General features: G+C 49.6%; 4 non-coding genes and 1 pseudogene across 4 annotated transcripts; all 5 read right to left on the reverse strand.

Moving 5' to 3' along the window:
• Positions 1-4,101: 4,101 nt before the first annotated feature.
• Positions 4,102-4,277, reverse strand: LOC140397121 (U2 spliceosomal RNA; annotated as a pseudogene).
• A 6,125-nt stretch (positions 4,278-10,402) lies between these two features.
• Positions 10,403-10,593, reverse strand: LOC140397453 (U2 spliceosomal RNA). Its single transcript, XR_011936891.1, has one exon. It is a non-coding gene; the product is annotated as a U2 spliceosomal RNA (small nuclear RNA).
• A 785-nt stretch (positions 10,594-11,378) lies between these two features.
• On the reverse strand, positions 11,379-11,569 carry LOC140397743 (U2 spliceosomal RNA). The gene has a single exon (XR_011937172.1). It is a non-coding gene; the product is annotated as a U2 spliceosomal RNA (small nuclear RNA).
• A 785-nt stretch (positions 11,570-12,354) lies between these two features.
• Positions 12,355-12,541, reverse strand: LOC140397259 (U2 spliceosomal RNA). The gene has a single exon (XR_011936788.1). It is a non-coding gene; the product is annotated as a U2 spliceosomal RNA (small nuclear RNA).
• A 6,133-nt stretch (positions 12,542-18,674) lies between these two features.
• Positions 18,675-18,864, reverse strand: LOC140397101 (U2 spliceosomal RNA). Its single transcript, XR_011936698.1, has one exon. It is a non-coding gene; the product is annotated as a U2 spliceosomal RNA (small nuclear RNA).
• Positions 18,865-20,832: the final 1,968 nt, after the last annotated feature.

The raw sequence follows: 20,832 nt of genomic DNA on the forward strand, positions 1-20,832 counted from the left end.
TACGCCAGGAGTTCTTTGGTCGGGCCCTCAGAGTATCGCCTGTCTACCTCCAGTATGGAGTCCACAACTGTCGCCTAGCCGCCCTCTCTACCTTGTCTCTACGTGCGTTGTTGGCCATGATATCACCCCTGATCTCAGCCTTCGTGGCCTCCCAGAGCGTGAAGGGCGGGACTTCCCCATTCTAGTTATTAATAATATAGTCATCTGTGGCCTGTGATATTTTCTTGCACAAAGCATTCTGGGCAAGTCGGGCCATGTCCAACCTCCATGTGGGGGGCGGGGTAGCAGGCATTGAGCAAAAACGTATTAATCTGGCTGCATATTAATATGGAACCATATTGGTATGGAACAGCATTAATGTGGCTGGATATTAATATGGAACATTATTCATATGGAGCAGTATTAATATGGCTGCATATTAACTTGGAACCGTATTAATATGGAATAGTATTATATGGCTGAATATTAATATGGAACAGTACTAATATGGAACAGTATTAATATGGAACCATATCTTCACAGCTCCAGGGTCCCAGATTTGATTCCTAGATTGGGTCACTCTCTTTGCGGAGCCTGCATGTTCTCCCGGTGTCTGCGTGCATTTCCTGCGGGTGCTCCGGTTTCAAACAAACAAAGAACAAAGAACAAAGAAATGTACAGCACAGGAACAGGCCCTTCGGCCCTCCAAGCCCGTGCCGACCATACTGCCCGACTAAACTACAATCTTCTACACTTCCTGGGTCCGAAAGACGTGCTTGTTAGGTGAATAGGACATTCTGAATTCTCCCTCTGTGTCCCCGATAAGGCGCCAGAATGTGGCGACGAAGGGCTTTTCACAGTAACTTCGTTGTTGTGTTAATGTAAGACTACTTGTGACAAAGATAATTATTATTAATATGGAATGTTGCTGGATGTTAATATGGAACTGTATTAGTATGGAACAGTGTTAATATAGCCGGATATTAAAATGGCCAGATATTAATATGGAACAATACTAATATGGAACAGCGTTAACATGGCTGGATATTAATATGTAACAGTAATCATATAGAACAGTATTAATATGGAACACTACTAATATGGAAAAGTTATAATATGAGCGAATATTAATATGGAACAATGTTTATATGCTGGACATTAATAGGGAACAGTACTCATTTGTAACGGTCTTAAAATGAAGCAGCACGAATATGGAACAGTATTAATATGGAACAGTATTAATGTGGAAGAGTATTAATATGGAACAGTATTAATATGGAGCCGTTTTAATATGGCTGCATATTAAAATGGAGCAGAATTAATATGCTGGATAGAAATATGGAACAGTATTATTTTGGCTGGATCCCGTTCAGTTTTTGGAAGGGCATATACTGGCCTCGGGAAAGTTGTTTTTTAGGTCTCCAAAGCAATTCGCTTTACATAAACATGTTTAATGTTTAAAAACATGATTTATTATCGGGCACATTTTAAGTCCGATTACAGTAGGGCACTTTTAATTGGTGTGTTACTGTAAGGCTCTGTTTAAATAAGGTCCGTTTGACTGTAGGGCACTGTTTAAATACATTTGATTGACTATAGGGCACTGTTTAAATGCATTTGGTTTACTGTAGGGCACTGTATAAATGCATTTGATTTCCTGTAGGGCACTGTTTAAATGCATTGATTTACTATGGGCACTGTTAAAATGCGTTTGATTTATTGTAGGGCACAGTTTAAATGCATTTCATTTACTTCACCGCACTATTTAAACGCATTTGGTTTACAACAGGGCACTGTTTACATTCATTTAATTTACTGTCGGGCACTACTTATATGCATTTGAGTGTTGGGCACTCTTTAAATGCATTCAGATAACTGTCAGAAACTGTTTAAAAGCATTTCGTATACTGTAGGGCACTGTTTGAATGCATTTGATTCACTGCAGGGCATTTTAATAATGCATTTAGTTCACTGTAGGATACTGTTTAAATGCATTTGATTTATTGTAGCGCCTGTTTAAAAACATTTGATTTACTATATCACTGTTTAAATGCATTTGGTTTACTGTAGGGCACTGTTTAAATGCATTTGATTTAACGTAGAACACTGTTTAAATGCTTTTGATTCACAGGAGGGCAATGTTTAAATGCATTTGAGTATCGGGCACTATTTAAATGCAATTAGTTTACTGTAGGGAACAAAATGCATTTGATTTACTGTTGGGCACTGTTTAAATGCATTTGATTTACTGTAGGGCACTGTTTAAATGCATTTGATTTACTGTAGGGCACTGTTTAAATGCATTTGATTTACTGTGGTGCACTGTTTAAAAGTATTTGTTTTACTCTTGCGCAGTGTTTCAACGCATTTGATTGACTGTCGGGGCACTGTTTAAATACATTTGATTTATTGTCGGCACTGTTTAAATGCATTTAATTTACTATAAAGAACTGTTTAAATACATTTGGCACCGTTTAGATATAATTGATTTATTTTAGGCCACTGTTCAAATGCATTTGATTTACTGTAGGGCACTGTTTAAATGCATTTAATTGACTCGAGGGCAATGTTTAAATGCATTTGATGGACTGTTGTGCGCTATTTAATTGTATTTGATTTACTGCAGTACACTGTTTAAATACTTTGGATTTATTCTGGGGCACTGTTTAAATACATTTGATGGACTGTTGTGCGCTATTTAATTATATTTTATTCACTGCAGTACACTGTTTAAATACTTTGGATGTATTCTGGGGCACTGTTTAAATACATTTGATTTACTGTCGGGCAGTTTAAATGCATTTGATTTACTGCAGGGCACTGTTTAAATGCCTTTAGTTTGCTGCCGGGCACTGTTTAAATGCACTTGACTTACTGGAGGGCATTGTTTCAATGCGTTTGATTTCGTGTCGGACACTGTGTAAACGCATTTAATTTATTCCAAGGCGCAAATTTAAATACTTTTGATTTACTGTCAGGCACTGTTTAAATGCAATTAATTTACTATAAATCACGATTTAATATATTTGGCTCACTGTCGGGCACTGTTTGAATGCATTTGATTTACTTCATGGCACTTTTTAAATGCATTAAGTTTCCGGTAGGGCACTGTTTAAACGCATTTAATTTATTGCAGCGCCTGTTTAAATACATTTGATTTACTGTGTCACTGTTTAAATGCATTTCATTTACTGTAGGGCACTATTTAAATACATTTGATTTACTAGAAAGCACTGTTCAAAAACGTTTGGTTTACTGTAGGGCATTGTTTGAATGCATTTGATTTAACTTAGGGCACTGTTTAAATGCATTTGATTCACAATCGGGCACTGTTGAAATGCATTTAATTGACTCGAGGGCACTGTTTAAATACAATTGATGGACTGTTGTGCGCTATTGCTGCGCTCGACTGTGCTTTGGAACTTTCAGGCTACGCTCACTGTTGGTCAAGAGACATCCAGCTTGGCCGAGCACGGTGGAGTCTGAGCATGCAGAACCAGTAAAACACAACAGGAAGACATCGTCTGGCAAGCCGTCACCTGTCGTCACCAGATGAAATGGAGACGCTGTGAAGGCCAGTGACACCCAACGGAGGGAGTCGAAGAAATCTCCACCTTTGCCGAACAAAGGACAATCCGTGCAAGCAGCAAGTACTGGCGGTATCCAACAGGGGGCAATGTCTAGTCTCCCTGAGCTCCACCCTAGCGTGTTGGTCGTGGAGTCAGGAGAACGAAAAGAGACGCCGTGAAGGTATACCTACATCCAAAGAGAATGCCGTTCAGTCTGTCGCCACAACTCCCCGTTGTGCAGGATGAAGGGATGTGGTAACTGAAGTGAGGAGAAGGCAAGTCGGCATCCGAGTGTGAAGGTGAATGGCCTGTAAAAAGCAGCAGGAAATCTGTGTGGCATATCAGCTGAAAACGGAGCCTGGCTGCCGCAAGTCCGCGAGTCCATCGGCTCGCAACATTCGTGCACGAAGCTCCCGCCAGCAGAAAAACTGGCAATGCTTTGGAGCCTGAAAGGCCTTAAATTGGTCAGGATGAGACAACTGGACAAGAGAGAAAAGGGGAAGTCAGGTTTTGCGGCATTTTCTGCTTTTATACATTTTGCGCCCCAAAGCGGGGAGAGGGCACCATTCCTGGAAGCACTGCAAGACCAGGTTGATGCGTGGAGCGGAAGGAGCAAGCCCCTGAACCATCTCCGAGTACTAAAAATCAATTTAATATTCGGTCCCCAGATTGAGGACATATCAGATATTAAACTGATAAGAACAGATTTTTTTTTTTTCAAAAAAATATACTTTATTCATAAAAATTTATCATGAGCGTTACAGAAACATTTCAAATTGTCTTGACTGCACATTTCCGGCAGGGTTACATGTTGCCTTGACTTTCTTCCATTCAATTTTGATACTGTCGTACACATATCACTCTTTACATTTCCATTCCTTCTTAAATATTTACAGTGGCATGTTTGTTTTATACATTGTAGTGTTGGTTACACTGTTACCCGCCCCTCGGTGTACATTTGCTGGAAAGACTTTACACAGTGGTCTTTCCCCATTGCGCCTTGGCGGCAGCTGCCCCAAGCTTGAGTGCGTCCCTCAGCACGTAGTCCTGGACCTTGGAATGTGCCAGTCTGCAACACTCGGTCGAGGACAATTCTTTGCACTGGAAGATCAGCAAGTTTCGGGCAGACCAAAGAGCGTATTTTACCGAGTTGATGACCTTCCAGCAGCAGTTGATATTTGTCTCGGTGTGTGTCCCTGGAAACAGTCCGTAGAGCACAGAGTCCTGTGTCACAGATCTGTTTGGGATAAACCTTGACAAATACCACTGCATCTCTCTCCAGACATTCTTTGCAAAGGCACATTCCACAAGGAGGTGTGTGACCGTCTCATTTCCCCCACAGCCACTCCGAGGGCAGCGTGCATTGGTGCAGAGCCTTCGGGTGTGCATGAAGAATCTGACAGGGAGGGCCCTTCTCACCACCAGCCAAGCTAGGTCTTGGTGCTTGTTTGAAAGTTCTGGTGATGAGGCGTTCTGCCAGATGACTCTGGCAGTCTGCTCAGGGAACCATCCAACGTCCTCCACGGTCTCTTTTTCCCTGAGGGCCTCGAGGACATTACGTGCTGACCACTGCTTCATTGCCTTGTGGTCAAAGGTGTTTTCTTTCAAAAACTTTTCCACAAAGGACAGGTGGTACGGTACGGTCCAACTACTTGGAGCGTTCCGCGGCAATGAGGCCAGGCCCATCCTTCGCAACACCGGGGACAGGTAGAACCTCAGTATGTAGTGAAACTTGGTGTTTGCATACTGGGGGTCCACGCACAGCTTGATGCAGCTGGACACAAAGGTGGCCAACAGGATGAGGGAGGCGTTGGGTACGTTCCGCCCTCCCTTCTCCAGAGGTTTGTACATGGTGTCCCTTCGGACACGGTCCATCTTGGATCGCCAGATAAATTTGAAGATGGCCCGGGTGACTGCTGTGGCGTAGGGTCGGGTTATGGGCCAGACCTGCGCCACGTACAGTAGCACCGAGAGTACCTCACACCTGATGACCAGGGTTTTGCCCGCAATGGAGAGGGAGCGTTGCCCGCACCAGCCCAGTTTCTGTCTTACCTTTCCTATGCGCTCCTCCCAGTTTTTGGTGCACGCCCCAGCAGCTCCGAACCATATCCCCAGCACCTTCAGGTAATCTGACCTGACAGTGAAGGGGACAAAGGACCGGTCGGCCCAGTTCCCAAAGAACATGGCCTCGCTCTTGCCACGGTTTACCTTGGCTCCTGAGGCCAGTTCAAACTGGTCGCAGGTGGTCAAGAGCCTGCGTACAGACGCAGGATCCGAGCAGAAGACGGCAACGTCGTCCATGTACAGGGAGGCCTTGACTTGCATGCCTCCACTGCCTGGGATCGTCACTCCTCTTATACCCGGATCCCTCCTGATGGACTCGGCAAAAGGTTCTATGCAGCACACAAAAAGGGCAGAGGAGAGAGGGCAGCCCTGCCTGACTCCAGATCTGATCTGGAACTTTTCTGATTCCCACCCATTGATTGAGACTGCGCTATAGATGTTTGTGTAGAGCAGTTTGATCCAATTGCGAATTCCCTCCCCAAACCCCATTTTGGAGAGCACATCCATCATGTAGGTGTGCGATATTCTGTCAAAAGCCTTCTCCTGGTCAAGGCTGATGAGGCAAGTGTCCACCCCCCTGTCCTGCACGTAGGCGATCGTATCCCTGAGTAGCGCGAGGCTATCAGAGATCTTCCTGCCGGGTACAGCACAGGTCTGGTCAGGGTGGATCACCGACTCCAGAGCAGACCTGACCCGATTGGCGATGACCTTTGCTAGAATTTTGTAGTCCACATTCAACAGTGAAATGGGTCGCCAATTTCGAATTTCTTCCCTTTCCCCCTTCTGTTTGTAGATGAGGGTGATGATGCCTTTCCTCATGGACTCTGACATGCTGCCCTCCAGAAGCATACTCTCGTACACTTCCAGCAGGTCTGGGCCCATCCAGTCCCACAGAGCCGAATACAACTCAACCGGTAAGCCGTCGCTTCCGGGAGTTTTACTCGTCTCGAAGGACTTGGCGGCCTTTGTCAGCTCGTCCAGAGTTAGTGATTTGTCCAGGTTTTCCAGCTCGCTGTCGCCTATGACCTCCGTGATAGTCGACAGGAAGGTCTGGGAAACAGTGCTATCTGTTGGCTTCAGGTCATACAGTCCGGCATAAAAGGATTGGCTGATCCTCAGGATGTCAGACTGCGATGACTTTTCAGAGCCATCTTCTTCCTTCAGGCTGCTGATCACAGAGGTGTCTCTGTGCACCTTTTGGAAGAAGAAGCGTGAGCACTTTTCGTCCTGCTCCACGGAGCGGACTCTGGAGCGGAAGATAACCTTGGAGGCCTCCGAGGTGTAGAGCGAGGCTTGCTGGCTCTTCACCTCTTGGAGATCCTCCTTGACATCCACCCCCATCGACTGCAGCTGGAGCAAATTTTGCATACTTTTCTGGAGCCTGGACATGACCCCTCGTCTCTCTCTCACCTTTTGAACGCCCTTGAGGATGAAAAACCTCTTGATATTCCCCTTGATTGCTTCCCACCAGAGATGTGGGGCCTCAAAGAGGGGTTTCACGGTTCTCCAACCTTTGTAATCCCTCCTGAGTTCCTCGATGATCTCAGGGGTCATCAGTTTTACATTTAGCTTCCACGTCCCCCTGCCTACCCCCTGGTCTTCCTGCAGGTGGCAGTCGGCCAGTAGGAGGCAGTGGTCAGAGAAGAACACCGGCGTTACGTCGGTGGACCTGACCGTGAAAGCTCGGGACACAAAAAAGAAGTCTATCCTGGAGCGGACGGACCCGTCTGGCCGTGACCATGTGTATCTACGCTGCGCGCCGTCTGCAGGGTTGCTGCAGACGTCGAGCAGCTTGGCGTCTTTTACCGTTTCCATCAGGAGTCTGGACGTAGCGTCTAGTTTGCTGTCGGCTTTGCTGGATCGTCCAGCCGCATCGATGATGCAGTTGAAGTCACCACCCAGGATGACCGGCTTGGAGGTGGCCAACAGCAGTGGGAGTTGCTGAAGAACTGCCAGCCGCTCACTTTTTACGGCCGGGGCGTACACATTAATAAGTCTGAGAGGGGTGTTCTTGTATTTCACGTCTGCTACGAGGAGGCGCCCGCCCACCACCTCCTTAACGTCGGAGATGGTGAAGTTGCCTCCCCGCAGCAGAATACCCAGGCCGGAGGAGCGGCAGTCGTTTCCTCCTGACCAGATGGATGGCCCGTGGGACCACCAGCTCAACCAGCGCCTGTAGTTGCTGAGGTGCGGAATTCCGCACTCCTGCAGGAACAGTAGGTCAGCTTTTACATTTGCCAAATAGTTGAGTGTGGCTACACACCGCGAAGTATCTTTGATGCTTCGCACATTTATGGATGCAATTTTTAAACCCATTATAAAAAGGTAGATTTACCAGTCTCAAGAGTCCAGAGTCTATACAGTTGGCTGTTCCAGCTGTTCGATGTTCCCCAGCATGCCGGTGGTGCTCGCAAACTTTAGCACAGTTGCAGGGCTGAGAAAGCTGTTCTGGTCCGTACTGGCCCCGTGATTTTGATGCAGATGCATTGGGGGGGTGATGTAGCCCTGGCGTTCGTCATGGCAGTCAGTAGGTGTTGGGGTTGCAGGCCGGTCTTCACCTGGGTTGTTGCTGCTCGTTACTATCGGGGGTTGGTCTGTGACCTTGTTTCCTTCCCGGTCGGTGGTCTGGGGGGTCTGTGCCTTCCGTTCCACGTTGGTGCTTTGCCTCTTTATTTGAGGCCGATTCTTGTCCTCTTTTTCCCTCATCGGATGAGGTGTCGGCGCTAAGTGCGCCGGCTGAGAGGTGTCGCTTTTTGCCACTACCCCTCGGGGGGTTCTTCAGTTTGTTTTTTTGTTTCCGCTTTCGTTTGTCCCTGTTCACTGTTTCCCAGGGCTCTTTATTCTTTGTCCCATCCTCTTCCTCTTCCATTGAGTGTTCCTCATCAGATGGGGCTGGGGTTGGGTTGTCAGGAGGTGCTGGGGCCTCTTCTTTTTGTTGGGGGCCCTTTTGTTGCTTTTCCTCATTCTGAGCCGTGGTGTCTTTTTCGGTGGAGGGTGTATGCACCTCCTCTCTGGTCGCCTTTTTAACTCCGCTGCTGATGATTTCAGCGTATGTCGCCCCGCGTTTCGGGCAGGCCCTGTAAAGATGGCCGGCCTCCCCACACAGGTTGCAGCACTTGTCTTCTTTGCAGTCCTTAGTCATGTGTCCCTCCTGCCTGCAGTTCTTGCAGAAGGTCACACTGCAGTTTGCGGCAACATGCCCCGTTTTGCCACAGGTGTGGCATACACGTGGCTGTCCCACGTAGTAGAGGTAGCCACGATTTACTCCAATAGCGAAATTGGAGGGGGCGTGCAGGATGGCTCCGTTGCTGTCCGTTCTTAGGGTCACCTTGACCTGGTGCTCACTTGTCCAGATGCCGAAGGTGTCTTTCACTTGCACGCTGTCACTTTTCAGCTCAGCGTACCTGGCGAGGAACGTGAGCACATCAGATACAGGGACGTGGGGGTTGTACGTGTGCAGTGTAACAACCCGATTTCGCTGTGCCGGTAGCGTAAACAGAGGTTCCGCAGTCAGGATCGACAAGGGACTCTGGTTACCTTTTTCCTTGAAGACGTTCAAGAATTTGATGCACGCTGCGACGCTCTTGAACGTGACATCAAAGAAACCATTCTTGGGGAAATTTTGCAAGCAGAAGATCTCTGTTGCTTTAAACCCACAGCACTCGAGCAGCACCTTCTTCACGAAGTGTTTCCGGTCCAAAGGTGACTCTCCATCCGTTTTCTTCACTGTGACTCGGACAGTGTTTCGCACGCCCCAGCCTGGTGGTCGGGATGCAGCTGCATCCATAGCTCGTACGTTGGGTGTGAAACTGTATCGGCGTTAGGCCTAAACCCGAGGTTTAGGCCAGCATGTAGATCCACCAATAGCAGCCAAGCTCCAAACGTTTCTTCTTTGACGACTTCAATCCCTCCGAGTTCTCCAATCCACGATCGTCGCCGAAATCCTCAGCTTCCCTCGATCAAATGAGACTACACTTGATTTTAGCCAAAAGGCCGAGAAGCGATAGCCCATATTTTCAGGCAATGGCTCTTGTCCTCCTCGTCCACCGACATTCAGGTGCACCTTGCTGCGCTCGACTGTGCTTTGGAACTTTTAGTCTACGCTCACTGTTGGTCAAGAGACATCCAGCTTGGCCGAGCACGGTGGAGTCTGAGCATGCAGAACCAGTAAAACACAACAGGAAGACATCGTCTGGCAAGCCGTCACCTGTCGTCACCAGATGAAATGGAGACGCTGTGAAGGCCAGTGACACCCAACGGAGAGAGTCGAAGAAATCTCCACCTTTGCCGAACAAAGGACAATCCGTGCAAGCAGCAAGTACTGGCGGTATCCAACAGGGGGCAATGTCTAGTCTCCCTGAGCTCCACCCTAGCGTGTTGGTCGTGGAGTCAGGAGAACGAAAAGAGACACCGTGAAGGTATACCTACATCCAAAGAGAATGCCGTTCAGTCTGTCGCCACACTTCCCCGTTGTGCAGGATGAAGGGATGTGGTAACTGAAGTGAGGAGAAGGCAAGTCGGCATCCGAGTGTGAAGGTGAGTGGCCTGTAAAGAGCAGCAGGAAATCTGTGTGGCATATCAGCTGAAAACGGAGCCTGGCTGCCGCAAGTCCGCGAGTCCATCGGCTCACAACATTCGTGCACGAAGCTCCCACCAGCAGAAAAGCTAGCAATGCTTTGGAGCCTGAAAGGCCTTAAATTGGTCAGTATGAGACAACTGGACAAGAGAGAAAAGGGGAAGCCAGGTTTTGCGGCATTTTCTGCTTTTATACATTTTGCGCCCCAAAGCAGGGAGAGGGCACCATTCCTGGAAGCACTGCAAGACCAGGTTGATGCGTGGAGCGGAAGGAGCAAGCCCCTGAACCATCTCCGAGTCCTAAAAATCAATTTAATATTCGGTCCCCAGATTGAGGACATATCAGATATTAAACTGATAAGAACAAATACTACACTTGATCTGAGCCAAAAGGCCGAGAAGCGATAGCCCATATTTTCCGGCAATGGCTCTTGTCCTCCTCGTCCACCGACATTCAGGTGCACCTTGCTGCGCTCGACTGTGCTTTGGAACTTTTAGTCTACGCTCACTGTTGGTCAAGAGACATCCAGCTTGGCCGAGCACGATGGAGTCTGAGCATGCAGAACAAGTGAAACACAACAGGAAGACATCGTCTGGCAAGCCGTCACCTGTCGTCACCAGATGAAATGGAGACGCTGTGAAGGCCAGTGACACCCAACGGAGAGAGTCGAAGAAATCTCCACCTTTGCCGAACAAAGGACAATCCGTGCAAGCAGCAAGTACTGGCGGTATCCAAAAGGGGGCAATGTCTAGTCTCCCTGAGCTCCACCCTAGCGTGTTGGTCGTGGAGTCAGGAGAACGAAAAGAGACGCCGTGAAGGTATACCTACATCCAAAGAGAATGCCGTTCAGTCTGTCGCCACACTTCCCCGTTGTGCAGGATGAAGGGATGTGGTAACTGAAGTGAGGAGAAGGCAAGTCGGCATCCGAGTGTGAAGGTGAGTGGCCTGTAAAGAGCAGCAGGAAATCTGTGTGGCATATCAGCTGAAAACGGAGCCTGGCTGCCGCAAGTCCGCGAGTCCATCGGCTCACAACATTCGTGCACGAAGCTCCCACCAGCAGAAAAGCTAGCAATGCTTTGGAGCCTGAAAGGCCTTAAATTGGTCAGTATGAGACAACTGGACAAGAGAGAAAAGGGGAAGCCAGGTTTTGCGGCATTTTCTGCTTTTATACATTTTGCGCCCCAAAGCGGGGAGAGGACACCATTCCTGGAAGCACTGCAAGACCGGGTTGATGCGTGGAGCGGAAGGAGCAAGCGCCTGAACCATCTCCGAGTCCTAAAAATCAATTTAATATTCGGTCCCCAGATTGAGGACATATCAGATATTAAACTGAGAAGAACAGATACTACACTTGATCTGAGCCAAAAGGCCGAGAAGCGATAGCCCATATTTTACGGCAATGGCTCTTGTCCTCCTCGTCCACCGACATTCAGGTGCACCTTGCTGCGCTCGACTGTGCTTTGGAACTTTTAGTCTACGCTCACTGTTGGTCAAGAGACATCCAGCTTGGCCGAGCACGGTGGAGTCTGAGCATGCAGAACCAGTAAAACACAACAGGAAGACATCGTCTGGCAAGCCGTCACCTGTCGTCACCAGATGAAATGGAGACGCTGTGAAGGCCAGTGACACCCAACGGAGAGAGTCGAAGAAATCTCCACCTTTGCCGAACAAAGGACAATCCGTGCAAGCAGCAAGTACTGGCGGTATCCAACAGGGGGCAATGTCTAGTCTCCCTGAGCTCCACCCTAGCGTGTTGGTCGTGGAGTCAGGAGAACGAAAAGAGACGCCGTGAAGGTATACCTACATCCAAAGAGAATGCCGTTCAGTCTGTCGCCACACTTCCCCGTTGTGCAGGATGAAGGGATGTGGTAACTGAAGTGAGGAGAAGGCAAGTCGGCATCCGAGGGTGAAGGTGAGTGGACTGTAAAGAGCAGCAGGAAATCTGTGTGGCATATTAGCTGAAAACGGAGCCTGGCTGCCAAAAATCCGCGAGTCCACCGGCTCACAACATTCGTGCACGAAGCTCCCGCCAGCAGAAAAGCTAGCAATGCTTTGGAGCCTGAAAGGCCTTAAATTGGTCAGGATGAGACAACTGGACAAGAGAGAAAAGGGGAAGCCAGGTTTTGCGGCATTTTCTGCTTTTATACATTTTGCACCCCAAAGCGGGGAGAGGGCACCATCCCTGGAAGCACTGCAAGACCAGGTTGATGCGTGGAGCGGAAGGAGCAAGCCCCTGAACCATCTCCGAGTCCTAAAAATCAATTTAATATTCGGTCCCCAGATTGAGGACATATGAGATATTAAACTGATAAGAACAGATTTTTTTTAATTTTTTTTTTTCAAAAAAAAATATACTTTATTCATAAAAATTTATCATGAGCATTACAGAAACATTTCAAATTGTCTTGACTGTACATTTCCGGCAGGGTTACATGTTGCCTTGACTTTCTTTCATTCACTTTTGATATTGTCGTACACATATCACTCTTTACATTACAATTCCTTCTTAAATATTTTCAGTGGCATGTTGGTTTTATACATTGGAGTGTTGGTTGCCCCGACCGAGGGGCTTTACACTGTTACCGGCCCCTCGGTGTACATTTGCTGGAAAGACTTTACACAGTGGTCTTTCCCCATTGCGCCTTGGCGGCAGCTGCCCCAAGCTTGAGTGCGTCCCTCAGCACGTAGTCCTGGACCTTGGAATGTGCCAGTCTGCAACACTCGGTCGAGGACAATTCTTTGCACTGGAAGATCAGCAAGTTTTGGGCAGACCAAAGAGCGTCTTTTACCGAGTTGATGACCTTCCAGCAGCAGTTGATATTTGTCTCGGTGTGTGTCCCTGGAATCAGTCCGTAGAGCACAGAGTCCTGTGTCACAGATCTGTTTGGGATAAACCTTGACAAATACCACTGCATCTCTCTCCAGACCTTCTTTGCAAAGGCACATTCCACAAGGAGGTGTGTGACCGTCTCATTTCCCCCATAGCCACTCCGAGGGCAGCGTGCATTGGTGCAGAGCCTTCGGGTGTGCATGAAGAATCTGACAGGGAGGGCCCTTCTCACCACCAGCCAAGCTAGGTCTTGGTGCTTGTTTGAAAGTTCTGGTGATGAGGCGTTCTGCCAGATGACTCTGGCAGTCTGCTCAGGGAACCATCCAACGTCCTCCACGGTCTCTTTTTCCATGAGGGCCTCGAGGACATTACGTGCTGACCACTGCTTCATTGCCTTGTGGTCAAAGGTGTTTTCCTTCAAAAACTTTTCCACAAAGGACAGGTGGTACGGTACGTTCCAACTACTTGGAGCGTTCCGCGGCAATGAGGCCAGGCCCATCCTTCGCAACACCGGGGACAGGTAGAACCTCAGTATGTAGTGACACTTGGTGTTTGCGTACTGGGGGTCCACGCTCAGCTTGATGCAGCTGGACACAAAGGTGGCCAACAGGGTGAGGGAGGCGTTGGGTACGTTCCGCCCTCCCTTCTCCAGAGGTTTGTACATGGTGTCCCTTTGGACACGGTCCATCTTGGATCGCCAGATAAATTTGAAGATGGCCCGGGTGACTGCTGTGGCGTAGGCTCGGGTTATGGGCCAGAACTGCGCCACGTACAGTAGCACCGAGAGTACCTCACACCTGATGACCAGGGTTTTGCCCGCAATGGAGAGGGAGCGTTGCTCCCACCAGCCCAGTTTCTGTCTTACCTTTCCTATGCGCTCCTCCCAGTTTTTGGTGCACGCCCCAGCAGCTCCGAACCATATCCCCAGCACCATCAGATAATCGGACCTGACAGTGAAGGGGACAAAGGACCGGTCGGCCCAGTTCCCAAAGAACATGGCCTCGCTCTTGCCCCGGTTTACCTTGGCTCCAGAGGCCAGTTCAAACTGGTCGCAGGTGGTCAAGAGCCTGCGTACAGACGCAGGATCCGAGCAGAAGACGGCAACGTCGTCCATGTACAGGGAGGCCTTGACTTGCATGCCTCCACTGCCTGGGATCGTCACTCCTCTTATACGCGGATCCCTCCTGATGGACTCGGCAAAAGGTTCTATGCAGCACACAAAAAGGGCAGAGGAGAGAGGGCAGCCCTGCCTGACTCCAGATCTGATCTGGAACTTTTCTGATTCCCACCCATTGATTGAGACTGCGCTATAGATGTTTGTGTAGAGCAGTTTGATCCAATTGCGAATTCCCTCCCCAAACCCCATTTTGGAGAACACATCCATCATGTAGGTGTGCGATATTCTGTCAAAAGCCTTCTCCTGGTCAAGGCTGATGAGGCAAGTGTCCACCCCCCTGTCCTGCACGTAGGCGATCGTATCCCTGAGTAGCGCGAGGCTATCAGAGATCTTCCTGCCGGGTACAGCACAGGTCTGGTCAGGGTGGATCACCGACTCCAGAGCAGACCTGACCCGATTGGCGATGACCTTTGCTAGAATTTTGTAGTCCACATTCAACAGTGAAATGGGTCGTCAATTTCGAATTTCTTCCCTTTCCCCCTTCTGCTTGTAGATGAGGGTGATGATGCCTTTCCTCATGGACTCTGACATGCTGCCTTCCAGAAGCATACTCTCATACACTTCCAGCAGGTCTGGGCCCATCCACTCCCACAGAGCCGAATACAACTCAACCGGTAAGCCGTCGCTTCCGGGAGTTTTACTCGTCTCGAAGGACTTGGCGGCCTTTGTCAGCTCGTCCAGAGTTAGTGGTTTGTCCAGGTTTTCCAGCTCGCTGTCGCCTATGACCTCCGTGATAGTCGACAGGAAGGTCTGGGAAACAGTGCTATCTGTTGGCTTCAGGTCATACAGTCCGGCATAAAAGGATTGGCTGATCCTCAGGATGTCAGACTGCGATGACTTTTCAGAGCCATCTTCTTCCTTCAGGCTGCTGATCACAGAGGTCTCTCTGTGCACCTTTTGGAAGAAGAAGCGTGAGCAGTTTTCGTCCTGCTCCACGGAGCGGACTCTGGAACGGAAGATAACCTTGGAGGCATCCGAGGCTTGCTAGCTCTTCACCTCTTGGAGATCCTCCTTGACATCTACCCCCATCGACTGCAGCTGGAGCACATTTTGCATACTTTTCTGGATCCTGGACATGACCCCTCGTCTCTCTCTCACCTTTTGAACGCCCTTGAGGATGAAAAACCTCTTGATATTCCCCTTGATTGCTTCCCACCAGAGATGCGGGGCCTCAAAGAGGGGTTTCACGGTTCTCCAACCATTGTAATCCCTCCTGAGTTCCTCGATGTTCTCAGGGGTCAGCAGTTTTACATTTAGCTTCCATGTCCCCCTGCCTACCCCCTGGTCTTCCTGCAGGTGGCAGTCGGCAAGTAGGAGGCAGTGGTCAGAGAAGAACACCGGCGTTACGTCGGTGGACCTGACCGTGAAAGCTCGGGACACAAAAAATAAGTCGATCCTGGAGCGGACGGACCCGTCTGGCCATGGCCATGTGTATCTACGCTGCGCGCCGTCTGCAGGGTTGCTGCAGACGTCGAGCAGCTTGGCGTCTTTTACCGTTTCCATCAGGAGTCTGGACGTAGCGTCTAGTTTGCTGTCGGCTTTGCTGGATCGTCCAGCCGCATCGATGATGCAGTTGAAGTCACCACCCAGGATAACCGGCTTGGAGGTGGCCAACAGCAGTGGGAGTTGCTGAAGGACTGCCAGCCGCTCACTTTTTACGGCCGGGGCGTACACATTAAAAAGTCTGAGAGGGCTGTTTTTGTATTTCACGTCTGCTACGAGGAGGCGCCCGCCCGCCACCTCCTTAACGTCGGAGATGGTGAAGTTGCCTCCCCGCAGCAGAATACCCAGGCCGGAGGAGCGGCAGTCGTTTCCTCCTGACCAGATGGATGGTGCGTGGGACCACCAGCTCGACCAGCGCCTGTAGTTGCTGAGGTGCGGAATTCCGCACTCCTGCAGGAACAGTAGGTCAGCTTTTGCATTTGCCAAATAGTTGAGTGTGGCTACAGACCGCGAAGTATCTTTGATGCCTCGCACATTTATGGATGCAATTTTTAAACCCATTATAAAAAGGTAGATTTACCAGTCTCAAGAGTCCAGAGTCTATACAGTTGGCTTTTCCAGCTGTTGAATGTTCCCCAGCATGCCGGTCGTGCTCGCAAACTTTAGCACAGGTGCAGGGCTGAGGAAGCTGTTCTGGTCCGTACTGGCCCCGTGGTTTTGATGCAGATGCATTGGGGGGGGGGGGTGTATTCCTGGGGTTCGTCGTGGCAGTCAGTAGGTGTTGGGGTTGCAGGCCGGTCTTCACCTGGGTTGTTGCTGCTCGTTAGTTTCGGGGGTTGGTCTGTGACCTTGTTTTCTTCCCGGTCGGTGGTCTGGAGGGTCTGTGCCTCCCGTTCCACGTTGGTGCTTTGTCTGTTTATTTGAGGCCGATTCTTGTCCTGTTTTCCCTCATCGGATGAGGTGTCGGCGCTAAGTGCGCCGGCTGAAAGGTGTCGCTTTTTGCCACTACCCCTCGGGGGGTTCTTCAGTTTGTTTTTTTGTTTCCGCTTTCGTTTGTCCCTGTTCACTGTTTCCCAGGGCTCTTTATTCTTTGTCCCATCCTCTTCCTCTTCCATTGACTGTTCCTCATCAGATGGGGCTGGGGCTGGGTTGTCAGGAGGTGCTGGGGCCTCCTCTTTTTGTTGGGGGCCCTTCTGTTGCTTTTCCTCATTCTGAGCCGTGCTGTCTTTTTCGGTGGAGGGTGGATGCACCTCCTCTCTGGTCGCCTTTTTAACTCCGCTGCTGATGATTTGAGCGTATGTCGCCCCGCGTTTCGGGCAGGCCCTGTAAAGATGGCCGGCCTCCTCACACAGGTTGCAGGACTTGTCTTCCTTGCATTCCTTAGTCATGTGTCACTCCTGCCTGCAGTTTTTGCAGAAGGTCACACTGCAGTTTGCTGCAACATGCCCCGTTTTGCCACAGGTGTGGCATACTCGTGGCTGTCCCACGTAGTAGAGGTAGCCACGATTTGCTCCAATAGCGAAACTGGAGGGGGGATGCAGGATGGTTCATTTGCTGTCTGTTCATAGAGTCACCTTGACCTGGTGCTCACTTGTCCAGATGCCGAAGGTGTCTTTCACTTGCACGCTGTCACTTTTCAGTTCAGCGTACCTGGCGAGGATCGTCGGCACATCAGACACAGGGACGTGGGGGTTGTACGTGTGCAGTGTAACAACCCGATTTCGCTGCGACGGTAGCGTCAACAGAGGATCCACAGTCAGGATCGACAAGGGACTCTGGTTACCTTTTTCCTTGAAGACAATCAAGAATTTGATGCACGCTGCGACGCTCTTGAAGGTGACATCAAAAAAAACATTGTTGGGGAAGTTTTGCAAGCAGAAGATCTCTGTTGCTTTGAACCCTCAACACTCGAGCAGCACCCTCTTCACGAAATGTTTCCTGTCCACAGGTGACTCTTCTTCCGTTTTCTTCACTGTGACTCGGACAGTGTTTCGCACTCCCCAGCCTGGTGGTCGGGATGAAGCTGCATCCATAGCTCGTACGTTGGGTCTGAACTGTATCGGCGTTAGGCCTAAACCAGAGGTTTAGGCCAGTATGCAGATCCACCAATAGCAGCCGGGCTCCAAACGTTTCCTCTTTGACGACTTCAATCCCTCCGAGTTCTCCAATCCACGATCGTCATCGAGATCCTCAGCTTCCCTCGATCAAATGAGACTACACTTGATCTCAGCCAAAAGGCCGAGAAGCTATAGCCAATATTTTCCGGCTATGGCTCTTGTCCTCCTCGTCCACCGACATTCAGGAGCACCTTGCTGCGCTCGACTGTGCTTTGGAACTTTTAGTCTACGGTCACTGTTGGTCAAGAGACCTCCAGCTTGACCGAGCACGGTGGAGTCTGTGCATGCAGAACCAGTAAAACACAACAGGAAGACATCGTCTGGCAAGCCGCCCCCTGTCGTCACCAGATTAAATGGAGACGCTGTGAAGGCCCAGTGACACCCAGCGGAGGGAGTCGAAAAAATCTCCACCTTTGCCGAACAAAGGGCAATCCGTGCAAGCAGCAAGTACTGGCGGAATCCAACAGACGGCAATGTCTAGTCTCCCTGAGCTCCACCCTGGCGTGTTGGTCGTGGAGTCAGGAAAACGAAAAGAGACGCCGTAAAGGTATACCTACATCCAAATCAGGATGCCGTTCAGTCTATCGCCACACTTCCCCGTTGTGCAGGATGAAGGGATGTGTTTACTGAAGTGAGGAGAAGGCAAGTCGGCATCCGAGGGTGAGAGTGAGTGGCCTGTAAAAAGCAGCAGGAAATCTGTTTGGCATATCAGCTGAAATCGGAGCCTGGCTGCCGCAAGTCCGCGAGCCCATAGGCTCACGACATTAGTGCGCGAAGCGCCCGCCAGCAGAAAAGCTAGCAATGCTCTGGAGCCTGAAAATTTTTTAATTGGTCAGGATGAGACAACTGGACAAGACAGAAGAGGGGAAGCCAGGTTTTGCGCCATTTTCTGCTTTTGCTCTATTTGTGCCCAAAGCGGGGTGAAGGCACTATTCCTGGAAACATTGCAAGACCAGGTTGATGCCTGGAGCGGAGCAAGAAAGCCCCTGAACCATCTCCGTGTCCCAAAAATCAATTTAATATTCGGTCCCCCGAAGGGGACATTCCAGATATTAAACTGATAAGAACAGATACTACACTTGATCTGAACCAAAAGGCCGAGATGCGATAGCCCATGTTTTCCGGCTATATCCCGAGTTATCCTTTTACCCTTAATGAGCTGGTAAAATTACTTAGGATGTTCGTTCATTTTACCTGCCTGTATCCTTTCATGTACCGTTTTTGCTCTCCTAATTTCCTTAAGTTCCCAGTCCACATTGCGACCCCGGCCCCGGGTCACTGGCCGCGTGGAGTTTGCACATTCTCCCCGGTTCTGCGTGAGTCTCACCCCACAACTCAAAGATGTGAGAGGTCGGTGGATTAGCCACCATAAATTGGAAAAATAATTGACTACTCTAAATTTTAAGAACTGTGTATTTCATTGTAAAACAAAAAAGAGGCTGTCAGAGACCCCAGAGATTGTCCTACACGGTGAATCTGTGCAGTGCAGAGTCCAGGAGGCTGCAATCCGGTGTCACAGTAGTTTGCACGCTTGCCTCAGCGCGCCAGCAACCCAGGTTCAATTCCAGCCTCGGATGTCTGTCCATGTGGAGTTTGCACTTTCTCTGACACGGTTTCCTCTGGGTTCTCTGTTTTCCTCCTACAGTCCAAATATGTGCAAGTCAGGTGGATTCGCCGTGCTAAATTGCCCTTTAGGTTAGTTTGGGTTGCGAGAATGTGGATAGGGTGGCGGTGTGGGCTTAAATAGGTCGCTCTTTCTAAGGGCTGGTGCAGACTCGTTGGGCCGAATGACCCGCCTTCCGCTCTGTCGGGATTCTATGATTCTATAAAGAATCGTAACCTGCATTCGAGCCTGACGTGGGATTTCGAAACAATCCAAGGCGAATGGCACAGGCAGATTGGCTTCTGAAGTCCAGCTTGGGTCAGTGGGTGTGGACAGTGGTTGGGAAATGAAACACATACATGTTCGGCTGCAGGGCAGGTGCATGTGTCCGTTGGAGCACCAGGTTAGAACGGAAGAGCGAAATATTACTCCAGACTATATCTGGATGTGTTCAGCAGAGTGCACTGGGGACACGCAGATCTCGTACAGCTCAGCTTGATCTGTTTTTATGAACAATAGAGCCAAAAATGACACAGAAAAGTCAGTCCAAAGTATATCTCGACGTAGTGCACTGATGTGTGAACAGCAGTGTGGATAGGAAGGCAGAATTGCCCTTCTAAAGTTCACCAGCTTCTTCAATATAGAACAGTCGGCTGGATAGGAAAACAATTATTCTTCCTGAGCATTGCTGGATATGGTATTGTGGAAAGTCCGGTGGATTGGGACACTAACTAAGGTGGGATTTATGCAGTCGAGCAATTGGGGGCAGAGGATCTATCCATTTCTATCTTTTAAAAAAAATCTTTATGACGTTGAAGACTTGTTTAAATTCCCCCTAACCTCCTGCGCTCCAGAAAGACGAATCCCAGCTTCTACACACAACTGGGTTGCAGGACAGCCACATCCATCGTCACACGGATGTGTGGGGCGGGCGGGACCATGAGGAACGAGGGCTCACCACTGCGCTATCCTTCTCCCAGTTTTACTGGTGCTTCCTGTCCCATTTTCAGCCTGTCTCACAACTGGCGTGTCCCGTCCATCGATGAACTGTTTCATCCCTAAGCTGAGGGCTTGTAGGTGAATAGCCCCCGGTAGAAGGTCTCAAATGCCTCGTAGACATTTTTTGGCTCTGCCACTGGATTCGGTCTGCTGCTTCTAATCTGAGCTATTACCCCCGTGGCTGCCTGCTTTCTCAGCTGGCGAACCAGCAGTGGCTGGCTTTATCTCCGTGTTCGTAAAGGGTCTCCCGTACCTGGCGGAGTTGCTGCAATGCTTCCCTCGTGGAGAGCAGATCAAAGTCCATTTGTAGCTTTTTCCTCTCCGCCAGGAGTTCTTTGGTCGGGCCCTCAGAGTATCGCCTGTCGACCTCCAGTATGGAGTCCACAACTGTCGCCTAGCCGCCCTCTCTACCTTGTCTCTACGTGCGTTCTTGGCCATGATCTCACTCCTGATCACAGCCTTCGTGGCCTCCCAG

The sequence above is a fragment of the Scyliorhinus torazame genome, chromosome 20 (assembly GCF_047496885.1).
Source record: "Scyliorhinus torazame isolate Kashiwa2021f chromosome 20, sScyTor2.1, whole genome shotgun sequence".
Lineage (NCBI taxonomy): Eukaryota > Metazoa > Chordata > Chondrichthyes > Carcharhiniformes > Scyliorhinidae > Scyliorhinus > Scyliorhinus torazame.